This window comes from Scomber scombrus, chromosome 13 (assembly GCF_963691925.1).
Source record: "Scomber scombrus chromosome 13, fScoSco1.1, whole genome shotgun sequence".
Taxonomy (NCBI): domain Eukaryota; kingdom Metazoa; phylum Chordata; class Actinopteri; order Scombriformes; family Scombridae; genus Scomber; species Scomber scombrus.
Genome location: NC_084982.1, coordinates 25,468,821 through 25,482,399, shown reverse-complemented (window position 1 = coordinate 25,482,399; position 13,579 = coordinate 25,468,821). Strand labels below are relative to the sequence as shown.

Sequence of the window (13,579 nt, the reverse complement as noted above, 5' to 3'; positions counted from 1 at the left end):
GAAACTGTTTGATGTTTCACATCATTACAGGATTACAGGAAAATAAGTAATACATTTTAACGATCAGAACAGTCTTGATGTTTTAAACTACTCCCATGTGATTCCCCAATCATCTTAAAACTAAATTAAAGAATATATGACCCTGATCTCCTCAGCACGTCATGATGTAGTGGAAATGTCTGTTTTCAGACAGATAACTTCAACTGAAACCATGCGGAAATGGCTCAATGTTTGGTTTGGCTCACAGAGGGGGAACGTTCAGCTGCAGCTTCCCAAAACCTGACACAGGACGGGTAGATGTTTGAAGGGCACAGCTCAGAAAAACAAAAGCTTACTCTGCACCCTGGTATCTTTTGGCCCCTAAAGGCCATTTGACAAAATCACATGTTGTTCTTCCTGGAAAGGGTTCAATTATTAGTTATTGTTAGTTATTAGTTAAGTCTAGTTCTAACACTTTTTATCTTCTCTTGCTATATAATGCACACATATATATTTTTTTAACCCTTTAATTATCCAGGGTGAGTCAGATGCTCCATACTCTCACAGTTATACATTCACACCTGAAAGCTTCTCAGTGCAGCCTCAACATGATGTGGTGGCCATAAAGGATCTGATTAGTTTCTATGTCTTGCTCAACAGCGCCTTAGTCGTGCTAATGATGAAAAATGATATTTCCTGCTGGTCCTGCACAAGTATTTGCAGCTTCTGTACTGTAAGTAGCTGAATGGTTTACACAGATGGTGCAGCTTCTTAAGTTTTCCTTCATACAGCTGTAAGGGTACAAGAAGCCAAGTTCTCAGACAATCTTATGGGCAGGTAGGGATTTTTTAAATGGTTTGTAGGTATATATGCTAAATATTTAATCTTTTTTAATATTTATTTAAATTTACAAATGGTTATATGAATAAAAGGCTTATTTGAATGTCTGGTTCAGGCAGATGTTAGTTGGGTCTCCCACTCCTTCCTTATCTACCTTCAGCTAAACTGTGGTTGTGCAGGTCTTCCAGGTGTCACCGCGTTTAATGTAATTGTGAGTGTAAAGCGAGACGTTAATGATAAAGATCATGTTGGCACAATACGCTTCGGCTCATAAAATATGTACGATTCACCACCTGTATTTACTCTGCACGTTACTCTGTGATCTAACCGGTGCATCCAGATGTTGTTGTTGTTGATGTTGTTGTACAGTGGGATGTGTGTGTCATTAAATCTGCACATTTACGTCTTTGTTTCACATGCTCAGCGTGATAAAGGCAGTATTTTACAGAAGCAGTGTGTGTGGGTGAGACCTCTGAGATGAATTTATCAGTATAAAGAGAGTGCCTGTCCTGCAGCCTCTCAACGAAAGGACCACATTAAGTACTGTGAACCAGCAGTATTCATACCAGCTAACTTAATGAAGGCAGTCTAAAATCAATGGAAAATAAAAATGACTTTCCCATGCTTACTAAACAGGAACATTGCAAAGAAAACAAAGCATTATAAAAATATTGAGCAACTGATGAATGTTACCATGTTGTGTTTTGGATTGAAAATGTTAGTTTATATGCCTCCTGCTGTCTCTCTGTTCTGGATAAATAATGTTCAGTTGTGTGTGCAGACAAGCACTTGCATGTGATCATAAAATGATACAGGACAGCACCTGGGACCCTCATCTGTAAAAAGCGTATTCATAGGGGAAATAAACCATCATGACAAGGCTGCATTCAACATTTCCCCTGCTCATATCCAGGTCTGGTCCTGCGTGTGTGTTTGTGTGTTTTTGAGAGATTTATGAGGACAACACAAAGTGAGCTGTAGACTCTTTTGCTCAGACAGCAGACACTGTTTTTTCTCTCTCCTATGATTTCATTAGATAACCCTTTTGCCAAAAACTAGAAGCAACTGGCAGAGTGGAGCTCCAGGGTCGAAGGGTGAAGAGAAGCAGTGAGGGGAAGTAGTAGTAGCACTGCAGTTGGATACAATACTTAAATACACCAGTGTTTTAGAGGAGATAAAGATCAGTTTACTGGTCATACAGAGGACAACACAGGCTTTGGGGGCTATAAAGTCTCCTCCAGCTTTAGAGGAGCTTTGTCAAGTCTGAGGATTTAGCTGGAGTTTTGAGATACACATCTTTTAAAGAAAGCCTGTGTAGAGAAAGCTGGGAGAGCTGGGAGAGTGAGACAATGGTGTTTATCAGACAGGGAGGGTCTCATAAATGATGCTACAAAGTTGAAAATTGCATTATGGGAGGTACAGGATCCAGAGTTTCTGGAGATCTTCATGTACTTGGGACTAAAAGTCAGGAGATCTCAGCTTCTGCTACATTGGTTTTTGAAATTTGACTCCAAATTTTACAAAAGTGCAATACTAAATTAGTGGAGTACGCTTTTAAAGAATAGTTTGACATTTTGGGAACTATGCTCATTCACTTTTTTGCTGAGAGTACGATGATAAGATTGATACTACTCTTATCAATACACTAAATATGAAGCTACAGAAAGCAGCTGAGAACAGTTGGCCTGGCTCCGTTGACTAATGAATTATATCTTAATATTCAGACTCCCTCTTTGCCTTCAAAAATCTCTTGAAGAAGTCACTTGATATGCTCTCTCTCTCCATCTCCTGATCCATCTCTGGCTCTCTCTCTCATTTTCTACTTGGCTCACATACACCTCAAGCACCTGCAAGCCTTGTGGCCCAAGAGTCAGGTAGAAGTGGAGTGTTGAGGCGCTTATACTCAAAGGTTTCTCCTTGATCAGTAGCTTGTATGAAAGCATCTGCAAAATGAATAAAGTAGATAGCTGTTTCACTCTGATTTCTGTCTTTAAACTAAGCTGCCTTCTAACTCTCAGCTCACATATAAATCACTGAAGTGTGAACATTCAACATTTAAATATATCTGAGAGATTAATCCAGTCATAATTTATCACTTTGTAAAAAGAATAGTTCCTCTGAGAGAAGCTCCACAGGATCCGGCCCCTCCCTCCGCCACACACTGCCTCCCCTCTGCTGCTCTTGTTTACTAACATTCTCCAGTCACATGGTCCCATAATGACACAAGCACTTGGACTTCCTTTCCCCTCAGCGGTTGCCAGGATACAAGGTGTTAGTTACTTTGACAATAGCATGTTGACGCAGGTCAGGATTGCAGTTTTCCAGTTAAAAAAAAAAAAAAAAGCTCTGTGTGATTGTGTGATTGGGTACTTTGGGAGAATTGGCCCTGAGGGCAGGAAGTAGCTTTTATACTCATTCACTGCAGTGCAATTCAGGTTAAATGGATGTTTGTGTGCTTGGCAACTTGATCGAGTACAATTGTGCTTCATTAAAGTAAAGTACAGCTGAGAGTATGATCAGAGATGCTTTAGTACTTAATAAAGTTAATATAAAACCTTATTTTTTGTTGGTTATGTCTGATTTGACCTGCATTTGTCGCCTAAACTGAGATTTGAAGACCAGTTTTCTTCCACTACTCACAACTGCTGCTTTTAGATTTTGTGAAGGCGGCACGCAAAGCTGTTCTAGCATGAAGTAAACAGAAGACGCTAAAGTGCTGCACCTTCAAACAAATCTACAAAGACTGTTTAGGAACTGCTTTTCTGTAAAAAGGCTTTAGCTGTTCCACTGTGGGGGCGACCAGGCCCCCGTCCCTCAGGGGTCCGCTGTAAACACTGAAGTTCAAAGAATGAGTGGAGACACACTACAATAGCAGGTGTGTGTGTGTGTGTGTGTGTGTGTGTGTGTGTGTGTGTTTGTGTGTGTGTGTGTGTGTGAGTGTGTGTGTGTGTGTGTGAGTAAGGGAGAGTGAAGGTTATCACAGCTCTGTTCTTGACTGCTGAGCTCACACAGCTGGTATGCAGCAAATCCCAGAGAGGGTTAAAACATGCACACATATGTACACACACACACACACACACACACACACACACACACACACACACACACACACACACACAGACACACACACACACGCAGAATTGGCTGCATACACAGTTATGTGCTGATGTTTGAGAGAGACAAACACAGTGTTCATACAGTATGTAAAAATAGTTTGATTACTGGACAAGCACCCATTAACACATGCCTCAGTCAGTCTAGTTAACAGCCAAGTTCACACACACACACACACACACACACACACACACACACACACACACACACACACACACACACACACACACACACACACACACACACACACACACACACACACACACACACACACACACACACACACATTTCTCTTTCCTATAGTGTTTATTCATATATTCACTCACCTTGTCTTGCTGTCTGATCTGTTAGCATAAAATTAGCAGTAATAAAATCATCAGCTGTAAAAAACCTGCATCATCATCATCACAAACACACACTCACACACACACACACACACACACACTCACACACACGCACACACACGCACACGTAAAGTATGTATACATTAACTTTTATTAATCAGTCTCCCTTGATGCTTCTCCTTGCTTTGGCAGAAGTCATTAGAGTAATAAGTGGAGCAGATGGATGAAGATGACCATTGGTTTTCTGCGGATGATGGATGGTGACTGTCTCCCAGTCTAATATCATTATCTTAATCTACTAAAGTGACCAGACAATGACTTTTCATGCGGATGCAGGGGACAGACTCAGGCTCAGTGTGCTGTGTCACAGTGAAAGCGACAATGAGGGAGGTTTTGTGTAAATCTCAGCTCCTTCTTCATCTTCATCTTCCTGAATCCTCGAGAACTTTGACCCTCTTATCTGCTCTCACAGTCTGATACCGAACTGTACATGTGCACATCTGCATCACACATGTTCTCACACAACTGTTCAGGCCTCTCATTCTCCACTCAAATTAAAGCATGATGTGACTTAGTTACAACAAAATCTCAACAACCTTCGTCTCCCACCATGGCAGCGCCGGGGCGAGTTAATGCGGTTAGGGAGCCACCTGTTGGACGAGATGTAACATTACTGATTGAAATGTAGTTGACCCTTTTTTAAGACTTACACTCGGTCTGTTGAATTGAGCGTATTGTTCAGCCTGGCAAAGCAAACACAGGCCTCCACCCGGCTTAAATCTTTTTATGTCTTTGTATTGGATTGTGGTTATTTCTTGGTTCATATAATTATATTTACAGTAGCAAACACACTTAATACTACTACTACTACTACTACTACTACTACTACTACTACTACTACTACTACTACTCACATATCTTCTGTCTGTCTGTCCTGAAGTTAAAGGTGCAGTTCGTTGTATTTAGTGGCGTCTAGTGGAACAGACTTGGCAGAAATGGAATATAATATTCACAAGTATGTTTTTATTTGTTTATAATCACCTGAAAATAAGAATCACTGTCTTATTGTTACCTTAGTATAAGCGTTTTATATCTACATATCTACATTAACTGAGCCTGCTATGTTTTCACTGTTTGTACAGTAGCCCAGAACGGACAAACCAAACACTGGATCTAGAAAGGGCTTATCATATTTTTTGTGAGTTTTGCAGCCACTGTAGGTTCTCCTACATGCTTGGAAGGGGAGGGAGGGGAGGGATATTCAGTTTGCCGCAATCTGCACACTCAGCATTGGATGCTAATAAATCCTACACATTGGTCCTTTATGGATAGCCGTCACATGAAATAATCTGCGAAAGTTTGAGGTATTTAGGAATCATATCTTTGGCTGAATTCAAGACTTAATGCCTCCTTTGCCCAGTGCTTCTGTTCTTAGGGTATTTTAGCCTTCTCAGTATTAGTATGTGTTGTTTGATTTTGTAATGTTTTGTTGCCAGGTCTCCCTTGTAAAACAGGTTTAATTCAATAGACTTAAATTAAGGTTTTTAAAAAAGGAAAATAAAAACATTATGATTTAATGATGACTATAATGCATCAACCCAAGAAACAGGAGACCTTTTAAACCGACCTGAGGGGAAGAAATACTATTTTTTAATGTGAAATAATTCCATTTCAAATTCTTTCATAATTATTTCAAATCACAGCACACACAGATGCTATGGTCTGTGCTGTGATTTGTTTCCTGATTCAGAATTTTTTTTTTTTTTTTAGAAATATTTATTTTATCACTGAAAATATTCTCATATGGAGACTGTTTAAAAAAAAAAAGGAATTCTCTTGTCACTTCTATACAAGACAAGGCAATTAATATGTAAGTTCTGCCACTACACTGTGCTACAGTACAGTAAATACTGAGCATATAACAAAAAGATGATGCATGAAAATGTCCATGTTATCCTGAAGTTGAACCAATGACCATAGTGTGTAATCACAGCTGCATATGAATCGAGGTTATACCCATCTCATATGTCCCACCTGTCGCCACCAGGAGGCAGCAGAGTCCTTTGTTTTTAATAGAACCTGCATCCATCTGCTGCTCACTTCTACTGTAAATTTCCAGAATTTTCAGCCCAAAATCTCAAGCCTGAACTTGTGCATATTGTTATCCACATGTGTCAGCCTTTTTCTGTTGTTGTTATATTTACATATTCATTTGCTATGTTTTGGTAGCTGCAGCTTGTATCGAGGGAAACAGCTGTTCCCACCAAACACAATCCGACCAATACTTGCACCAACACACACGCACACACACAAGAAAAAAAACAGACAGGAAAGTAAACAAACAGAAGTTATGTTTTGTCAGGACGAAGCAAACAAATGACACAGAATGACTCCATGGGAAATCTCACTCAGGATTTATTCTACACTCCTACACTGTTTTCAGGAATCTCCCATGACAAGCAAGCCTCGGCAGCTGGATGAAGGTGGGGCTTTTTACCCACAGAAACCCAACACTGCCAGGGATTTTAGCTGTGTGGGCTGGGTGCCTGAGTGATGACACCCATGTGGAGAGTGATGACTGAGTGTCAATAGATACTAATACCAGACAACAAGACAGTGGTTCATACAGGAGGAAATCCATTATATTTGCTGCTAAACCGACTAATCCCAAACTGGCTGGTGGTGGGTGTGTGATCCTGTTTTGAATGTGAGACATGGTAAAGGTCAGCTGGTCGGTGCATACATCATGTACTCAGGATGTCATCAGTTTAGATCCAGATTTTAACCTTTTCTTTGGCTCCGTATTGTTGCCTCTGCTTCCATATTTTAACACTTAACTCACTGATCCTGATCGATGCAATACACTCACACACAGGCCTCATGCATACTGTTATAATTACCTCGACCTTTTCCAGTGTTATCAGTATCTATGATGTCTATGCCAGATAAATATGTCAGCTCTGCTCCACTACATCATGCTTTATTCACCCAACTTTTCAGACATCTCACCTTCAGCAGGGTGCTGTCTGACAGTCAAATCACTCTAAATACAATACATACAGTACAAAACATCAAAATCAGTCCCTTATTCAAAATGACTGTACACAAAATATTATCAAACTTTATTGACTGAAAAATTCATTATCATTCTTTCTACTTTGTTTTCTTTCACTCTCTTTTCAGACTAATCATTCGAAACTCATTGTATTTAAATCTTTTGCATTATTTGACACTTATGACTAACCTGAACTAATTTCCAAGTCCATCTGCATATTGAACTGAGTTTCTCTTGTAAAAAAATACTGTCAAATCTGTCTTAAAGCAACAGTCAGGTAACCATTTGGACATTGGAACAGGTTTTACTTGCTATAATCATTCCTCCTGTTCATACTGGAAATGAAAAGTTCCTAATACACTCAAATGATGGGGGACAAATTCCGCAGTCCTCATTTTGTGCCAACAATTATATAAAACTTTGTCTGAAGGTAACGAGGCTTCAGCCATCTCTCATGGTTGAGTTGTGCTGAGAAAAATAACAATAAAAGGAGGTAATTTGGCACTAAAGAGACTTTACCTTTTAAAGATATCTACATGATTTGACTCATTTGAACAGCTGAAGCTTCATATTATCTTCAGATAAACTTTTGATAAACTTTAAATATATTTTTGCAAAGAAGGAGGACTGTGGATTGTGTCCTCCATCACCTGTGAGCACTTCTGTTTATGGTAACTATGAAAAGAGGGAATGATTACAGCATGAAAAAAGTATTCCAGAGGTCATTTGTGCACCTTAATATTGTTTTTAAAAAGGCTTGGAAAATTGTGAACCTATCCTTTAATGTCCCTGAGGGGCAATTTTGCTTAAAGGCACCAGTTAATCATAATAAATACAACACTTAACACTAATACAGAAAGAATACAACAAAGAGTAAAAACAGAATAAAGTACACATAAGAACATTAGTCACATCCATCATTAGTCAATGAGTTCGTATGTGTTTGTACTCAGAGGTGACGTGCTGTGTGTGTAAGTGCACTGTATGAACACGTGTTGGTGCTCACGTGTTGGCGCTTGTGTATTGGAGGCAGAAAAAAAAATGGCCAAAGAGGGATGGAGAGAGTGAAGGGGAGAGGAAGAGGAAATTCTCCAGCCCTGCCCTCTGATTGTGTCCAGTGTTGTAAGGGGGTTCAGCCCAGCCCTGTGGGAGTATACGCTCATTCCAAGGGACCAGGGGAAGGAAATCACCCAGCCTCAGTCACATACCCCCACCTCTTTGTCATATCTACCCTCTTCTCACCCTCCAAACATCCCTCTCCTATGGTGCATAGCATTCCACAGACCCTGACTCAGATAGCTCATCTCCCTGCTGTCCCTTTTTTATTCTGTCAATGATTGATGTGAGCAGTTGTTGTACACCAGCTTACTACTCATCCTTTCCAGTAATCTCTTTTCTTCTCTCTCTGTTTCTCTTGACTCACTGTTTGATTGTCTCCCCCGTCTTCCTTTCTTTCCTTCACCAGGAACATTTCTGCTCTGTTTACTTTCCAAACCTCTAACTTCCTAACAAGGTAAAGCCTAACCCGAGCTCTCCAGGCTCGGCACTTTCACACCCAATATGGAAGTCCTGCTTCTCTCCCATGTGGCCCAGGAGTGTTGTTTACTGGGGACTCACGTGCTGGGAAGGGTACTGGACATCGTCCTGGATAGACAAGCACATGGCTTTTATGCTTATCAAGCAAACAGCCAAGTATGTTTGAATTTCACATCCATGAAAGCATTCCTTGAGACTTATGTCACAACCAGGATGTCAAAAATATTTTGTGCAGGCCACAGTGTGCGTACATTCTCACGTACTACTGTAATCATAAAATTGTGTTGTGTTGTGTGATACCATACATGGCACAAGCACTACAGGAGATTAACACAGAGCAAACACAATCTTCTTAAATCTTTTTGCTTCAACTTCTGCATTCTCACAGCTAAAGAGTTCTACTGAAATGATGAGTCAATCAATTGATTATTGGATTAAGTTCTTTCTTAAGTAGTAAAGGCAAATATTTATAGGCTCCAGTTTCTCAAGTAAAAGATTATGCTGAGTCTCAAACTCCTTTCTTGACGTTGGAAACAGGAGTTGACACAACAGTCTCACTACAATGATCTTCCTCAGCTGCTGGAGCTTGTTACAGTTCATCATGGAACTGCAGATGTACAAACTTTCATTTTTCTGATCACTTAGGGTTTTCTTGTCCGAGGTTTTGTCCGTCTGCTGAGGTAGATATGATATGATTTGACTAAAAACTCCAACCCTTACGTTGAAATGATTTTGTCACCTGCTTGTTTCCAAGATCAGGAATTAACTTTCAATTTCAACTTTTAAGCCAACATGGATGAAATGTCCTTAAAGTGCTCAGAAAAATGTCAACATCTACAATAATGTGATAAACTTCTGATGAGGAAGATCATGTGTTTTGACTGAAAGCTTCAGAACAGCTACTCAATGGACCTTGTGGTGAGATTGTTTGGCCAGTGGTAAGATTTTACTACTTACTATTATATACAGTATATATATATATATAAATGTGCATTCTTTTCACAATTATATTAAACATAGAAATATGCATACATACACACATGTGTAAGTAGTAAAATCTTAATACTAGCCAAACAATCTCACTACAAGGTCCATGTATAGTATTCATATGTCCAGTTCTGGGCTCAGTGTCCTCTGATGTGATAAACAATGTGGGTCATGTTGCAAAAGAGCCCTGTTCAGTTTGACCCTGGGAACATGAGTCTTTTTGGGACTGTGTAGCTCGGTAGGATTTCATGCTGCCACCCACATTCGAAGGCCTCTAATTAGGGAGTCAAACTGACTTTCAAATTTTACCCCCCAAGTGCAAATATAGTCCCGCGAGTGCTTAAATAGAAACTAAATGCGGCATGATGTAATTACATATTTAACTCCTAAAAGTAAGCTTCTCACTTTCTCCCGAATCAGCATGTACAGTATGTACTCCACACCAGAATGTGAAGTAGAGTTTTTCATCTAATTTAAATTTTAATACTTAACTTTTTAGCATCATATTTTGTTGTATGCCTAGTGTAAGTCATAGCAGTATCAATAAATAAAAGGTTTAAGGGTTAGGGTTAGGGTAAGTGAATGATTACAAAATACAACATGTCGCTTAAGAAAAACATGGCTGACTTCTCATTAATTAATGCTGCTGTTCCTGTCAAAAGAGAAAAGTCTCCCAGGGAGGATTTAAGGCCTTGTAGCTGTCAGGTTCTTAACCTCTGACCCTGAACCAGACTGACAGGTACTTAATGTTTTTTATGAAGCTACAAAGGAGCAACTGAGAAAGACTAGATGGCAGTATTAAAGTGGGAATGGGTTAAAGAAGAAGATAATTATTTAGTTAACCCAGTAAAGTCATTAGACTACTCATGCTGATGTCTGGGAGCCTTGCAAAGATCTAATCTCTCCTACTGTTTTCTGGCTATGATAATGTTAACATCTTAAAATCTTTAACAGTTTTAAACATTGTTGGTTGTGGTGTTTATTGTGATATGATCACTGCAAGCTGGTGCACCTCAAAGCTAGTTGGCTTTTGAGTTCTGGTCCTGCTGGTGCACAAAATGATGCTAAATTCCCAATGACAAAATAGGGGATACTTGCTTTCAGGTACAAAAGTGAAATGAATGCAATTTTAATGATGCAGTGTGTAGAATTTAGTGGCATCAAGTGGAACAGACTTGGCAGAGATGGATTATAATATTCATATGTATGTTTTACTTAGTGTATAATCTCCTGAAAATAAGGATTGTTGTGTTTTCGGTGCCTTAGAATGACGCCTTTATATCTACAGACGGAGCGGATCTTCTTCTATAGAGCTCGCCATGTGTCTACAATAGCCCAGAACAGACAAACCAAACACCGGCTCCACAGAGGGTCTTTCATGTTTCTCTTCAGTTTCGTGGCCACCGTTGGTTCTCCTAAATACTTGGAAAAGGATGGAAACCATTTGTTTCACGAACAAAAGGTTTAAGGGCTTAGAAAATGGTTGAGGAATATACCGTGAGATTAAGGGACATACATCAGCGATAGCAATGTGTTTAAAGAGCATACTGTACGTCTGAGGCAAGGACGATTATATATAGGGATTACAGGGTTAAAAAAACATAGGACTGACGACATAACATGGTGTAGCATAGACATGATCTTCGCTTTCACACAATCTGAGGATGGGCTGCGCTCCAACTTCATATCAACAACTTAACAAGTAATCACAATAGATATTACACTCGCTTTGAAGAATGTGCCTTGAGACAGGAAGAATAACTCATTACATAAGGTGTAGTGTGTTCCAGTAAAAGCATACAGTCTTCTCCTTTATTTGGAAAGCCTACGCCTCGGCACGCTGAGCTGTGTTTTGACTCTCAGTCCTTCGAGGGGATCTGACACTTTATGAGCCGCTGGTCCAGGTGCTCCCCTCTTGACCCTTATTTGTAGACCCTGTGGGAGTCCAGACAGAGGGCTTGAGGGAGGACGGGAAACTGCAAAAATCATGGTGAAATCCAACGGTAGACCAATGAATTTTTATCTTGTTTGGTTAGTTTGGTTTTTTGAAATTGTTTCAACTTTGTGTCTAACATAACATTGTTTGAATACACCTTTAGAGACTTTTAAAAAATAAAAACATCAGCTTATTTAAAGGGCCTATAGTCAATATTCTTTAAATTAACCAGGGATCATGTAACTACTTGTATGTGAGAGGGGTTACTCATAGGCCCCATTTACACCTGGTATTAACATATGATATGTATCTGGATACACTATCTGGATATGACATCCGATCAATGGGTCTTTGCATTTACACCTGGTATTAAAATGTTTTCTCAGCTGTGCCCTCCGATCTCTGGGTGGAGCTGGCAGACTTGTCAACAAACATATCGTGTCCCAAGTCAAGGAAACTGTTGCCACGAATTGACGTCATTCCCTTTTTTTTTGCGAGGGAAGACTTCTAGTTACTGCTACTACATCTTGTTTCCCCTGGAAGCCAAAAATCTTTGATTTCAGGTTTAAAGTCCAACTGGAATGAAATAGATTTGATTTGGTGTACAACACTATACATGTGTAAACTATACATCTATAAATCACTTGTTCTGTCTTCACCTGTGAGGAAAAAAAGGGATACATTTATATTTTAAGTTACATGATGGTGCAACCTAGATTTACATTATTAGGATTAAACACTGTAGCTGTATTCCTTATTTTAATACAGCAAATCAAATATAATGTGTCAATCTATCCCAGGCAGAGCAGATGGTCACACTGAGCCTGACTGCATCCTGCTACACAACACAAGAACCACAGAACCCACATTATCGTTCCTGCTAAAGTCTCCGTCTTATCTGACTTACAAACATGAATACGCCTCCTGTGCTGCACCTTATATTGTTGAATGAGCGAGCTAACAAACATTGACCGAGGAAAAGTACATCACTTACAGCAGTAAGTATGGAAAGATAACTACAAATTTCCCTTTGGAGCCATTAGAAGCTGGTTTAGTCAATGCTTTTCAAAATCCCTGTTAGCGACACACTGTCTCTCCATGACCCGAAGCTACAGTGTTTTATTTACTATGTCTTTGTTCACCAACAATCAGAATTTAGAGGATGACTGGAGGTAGACAACATATATTGAATAATTCAGTGCACTGAATGTTGTTGTGTCTGGATAACAACGTGCCGTGCTATAACTGAAAGGGATGTAGCACATTGGTTTCTTTATTGTGTCCACTTAAGTTGTGTCTATAATACATTTCTCTTGAACATATGTGTTGCTGTCTGTAAAGCTTGGTTGTGGTGTGGTGAAAGAAAAAAAGAGCTTTATGTTTGTATGTTATCATTTATCAGAGAAGTGTAATGGAAAGACAAACACATGTTGTAAGTGATTTCAGTTATATGGTGGCTAGCATGAATATACCCGACTAATTGTAACCCAAACATGATTTAACTAAACTACACAGATGGTCTTTCAGAATTATGAATTAAGCTTTTGATTGAGAGAGCCCGTGTCCCAAGAGCACGAAGCTAACACTGGGCAGCATTAACCTGCTAATAGGAGATGATATTTGACTTTGACCACAGAACAAACACTGTGTGGAATTTGAAGGAGCCTCTTTCCTTTTAATACCTCCTCGATACTGCAACTACTCAAAGTCATGATTCATACTTGACCGCAATGTTTTAACGTTTGGGAGATTTTTATGAAGTGTGAAGTTAATTTAATTTTCTCTTTT

The 13,579-nt window shown here is 39.5% G+C and overlaps 1 protein-coding gene across 2 annotated transcripts in view; it reads left to right on the top strand.

Annotated features, from left to right (window-relative positions):
- Positions 1-13,579, top strand: part of tns1b (tensin 1b) — a 154,902-nt gene that overhangs the window by 37,351 nt on the left and 103,972 nt on the right. The gene's annotated exons all lie outside the window — the stretch shown is intronic.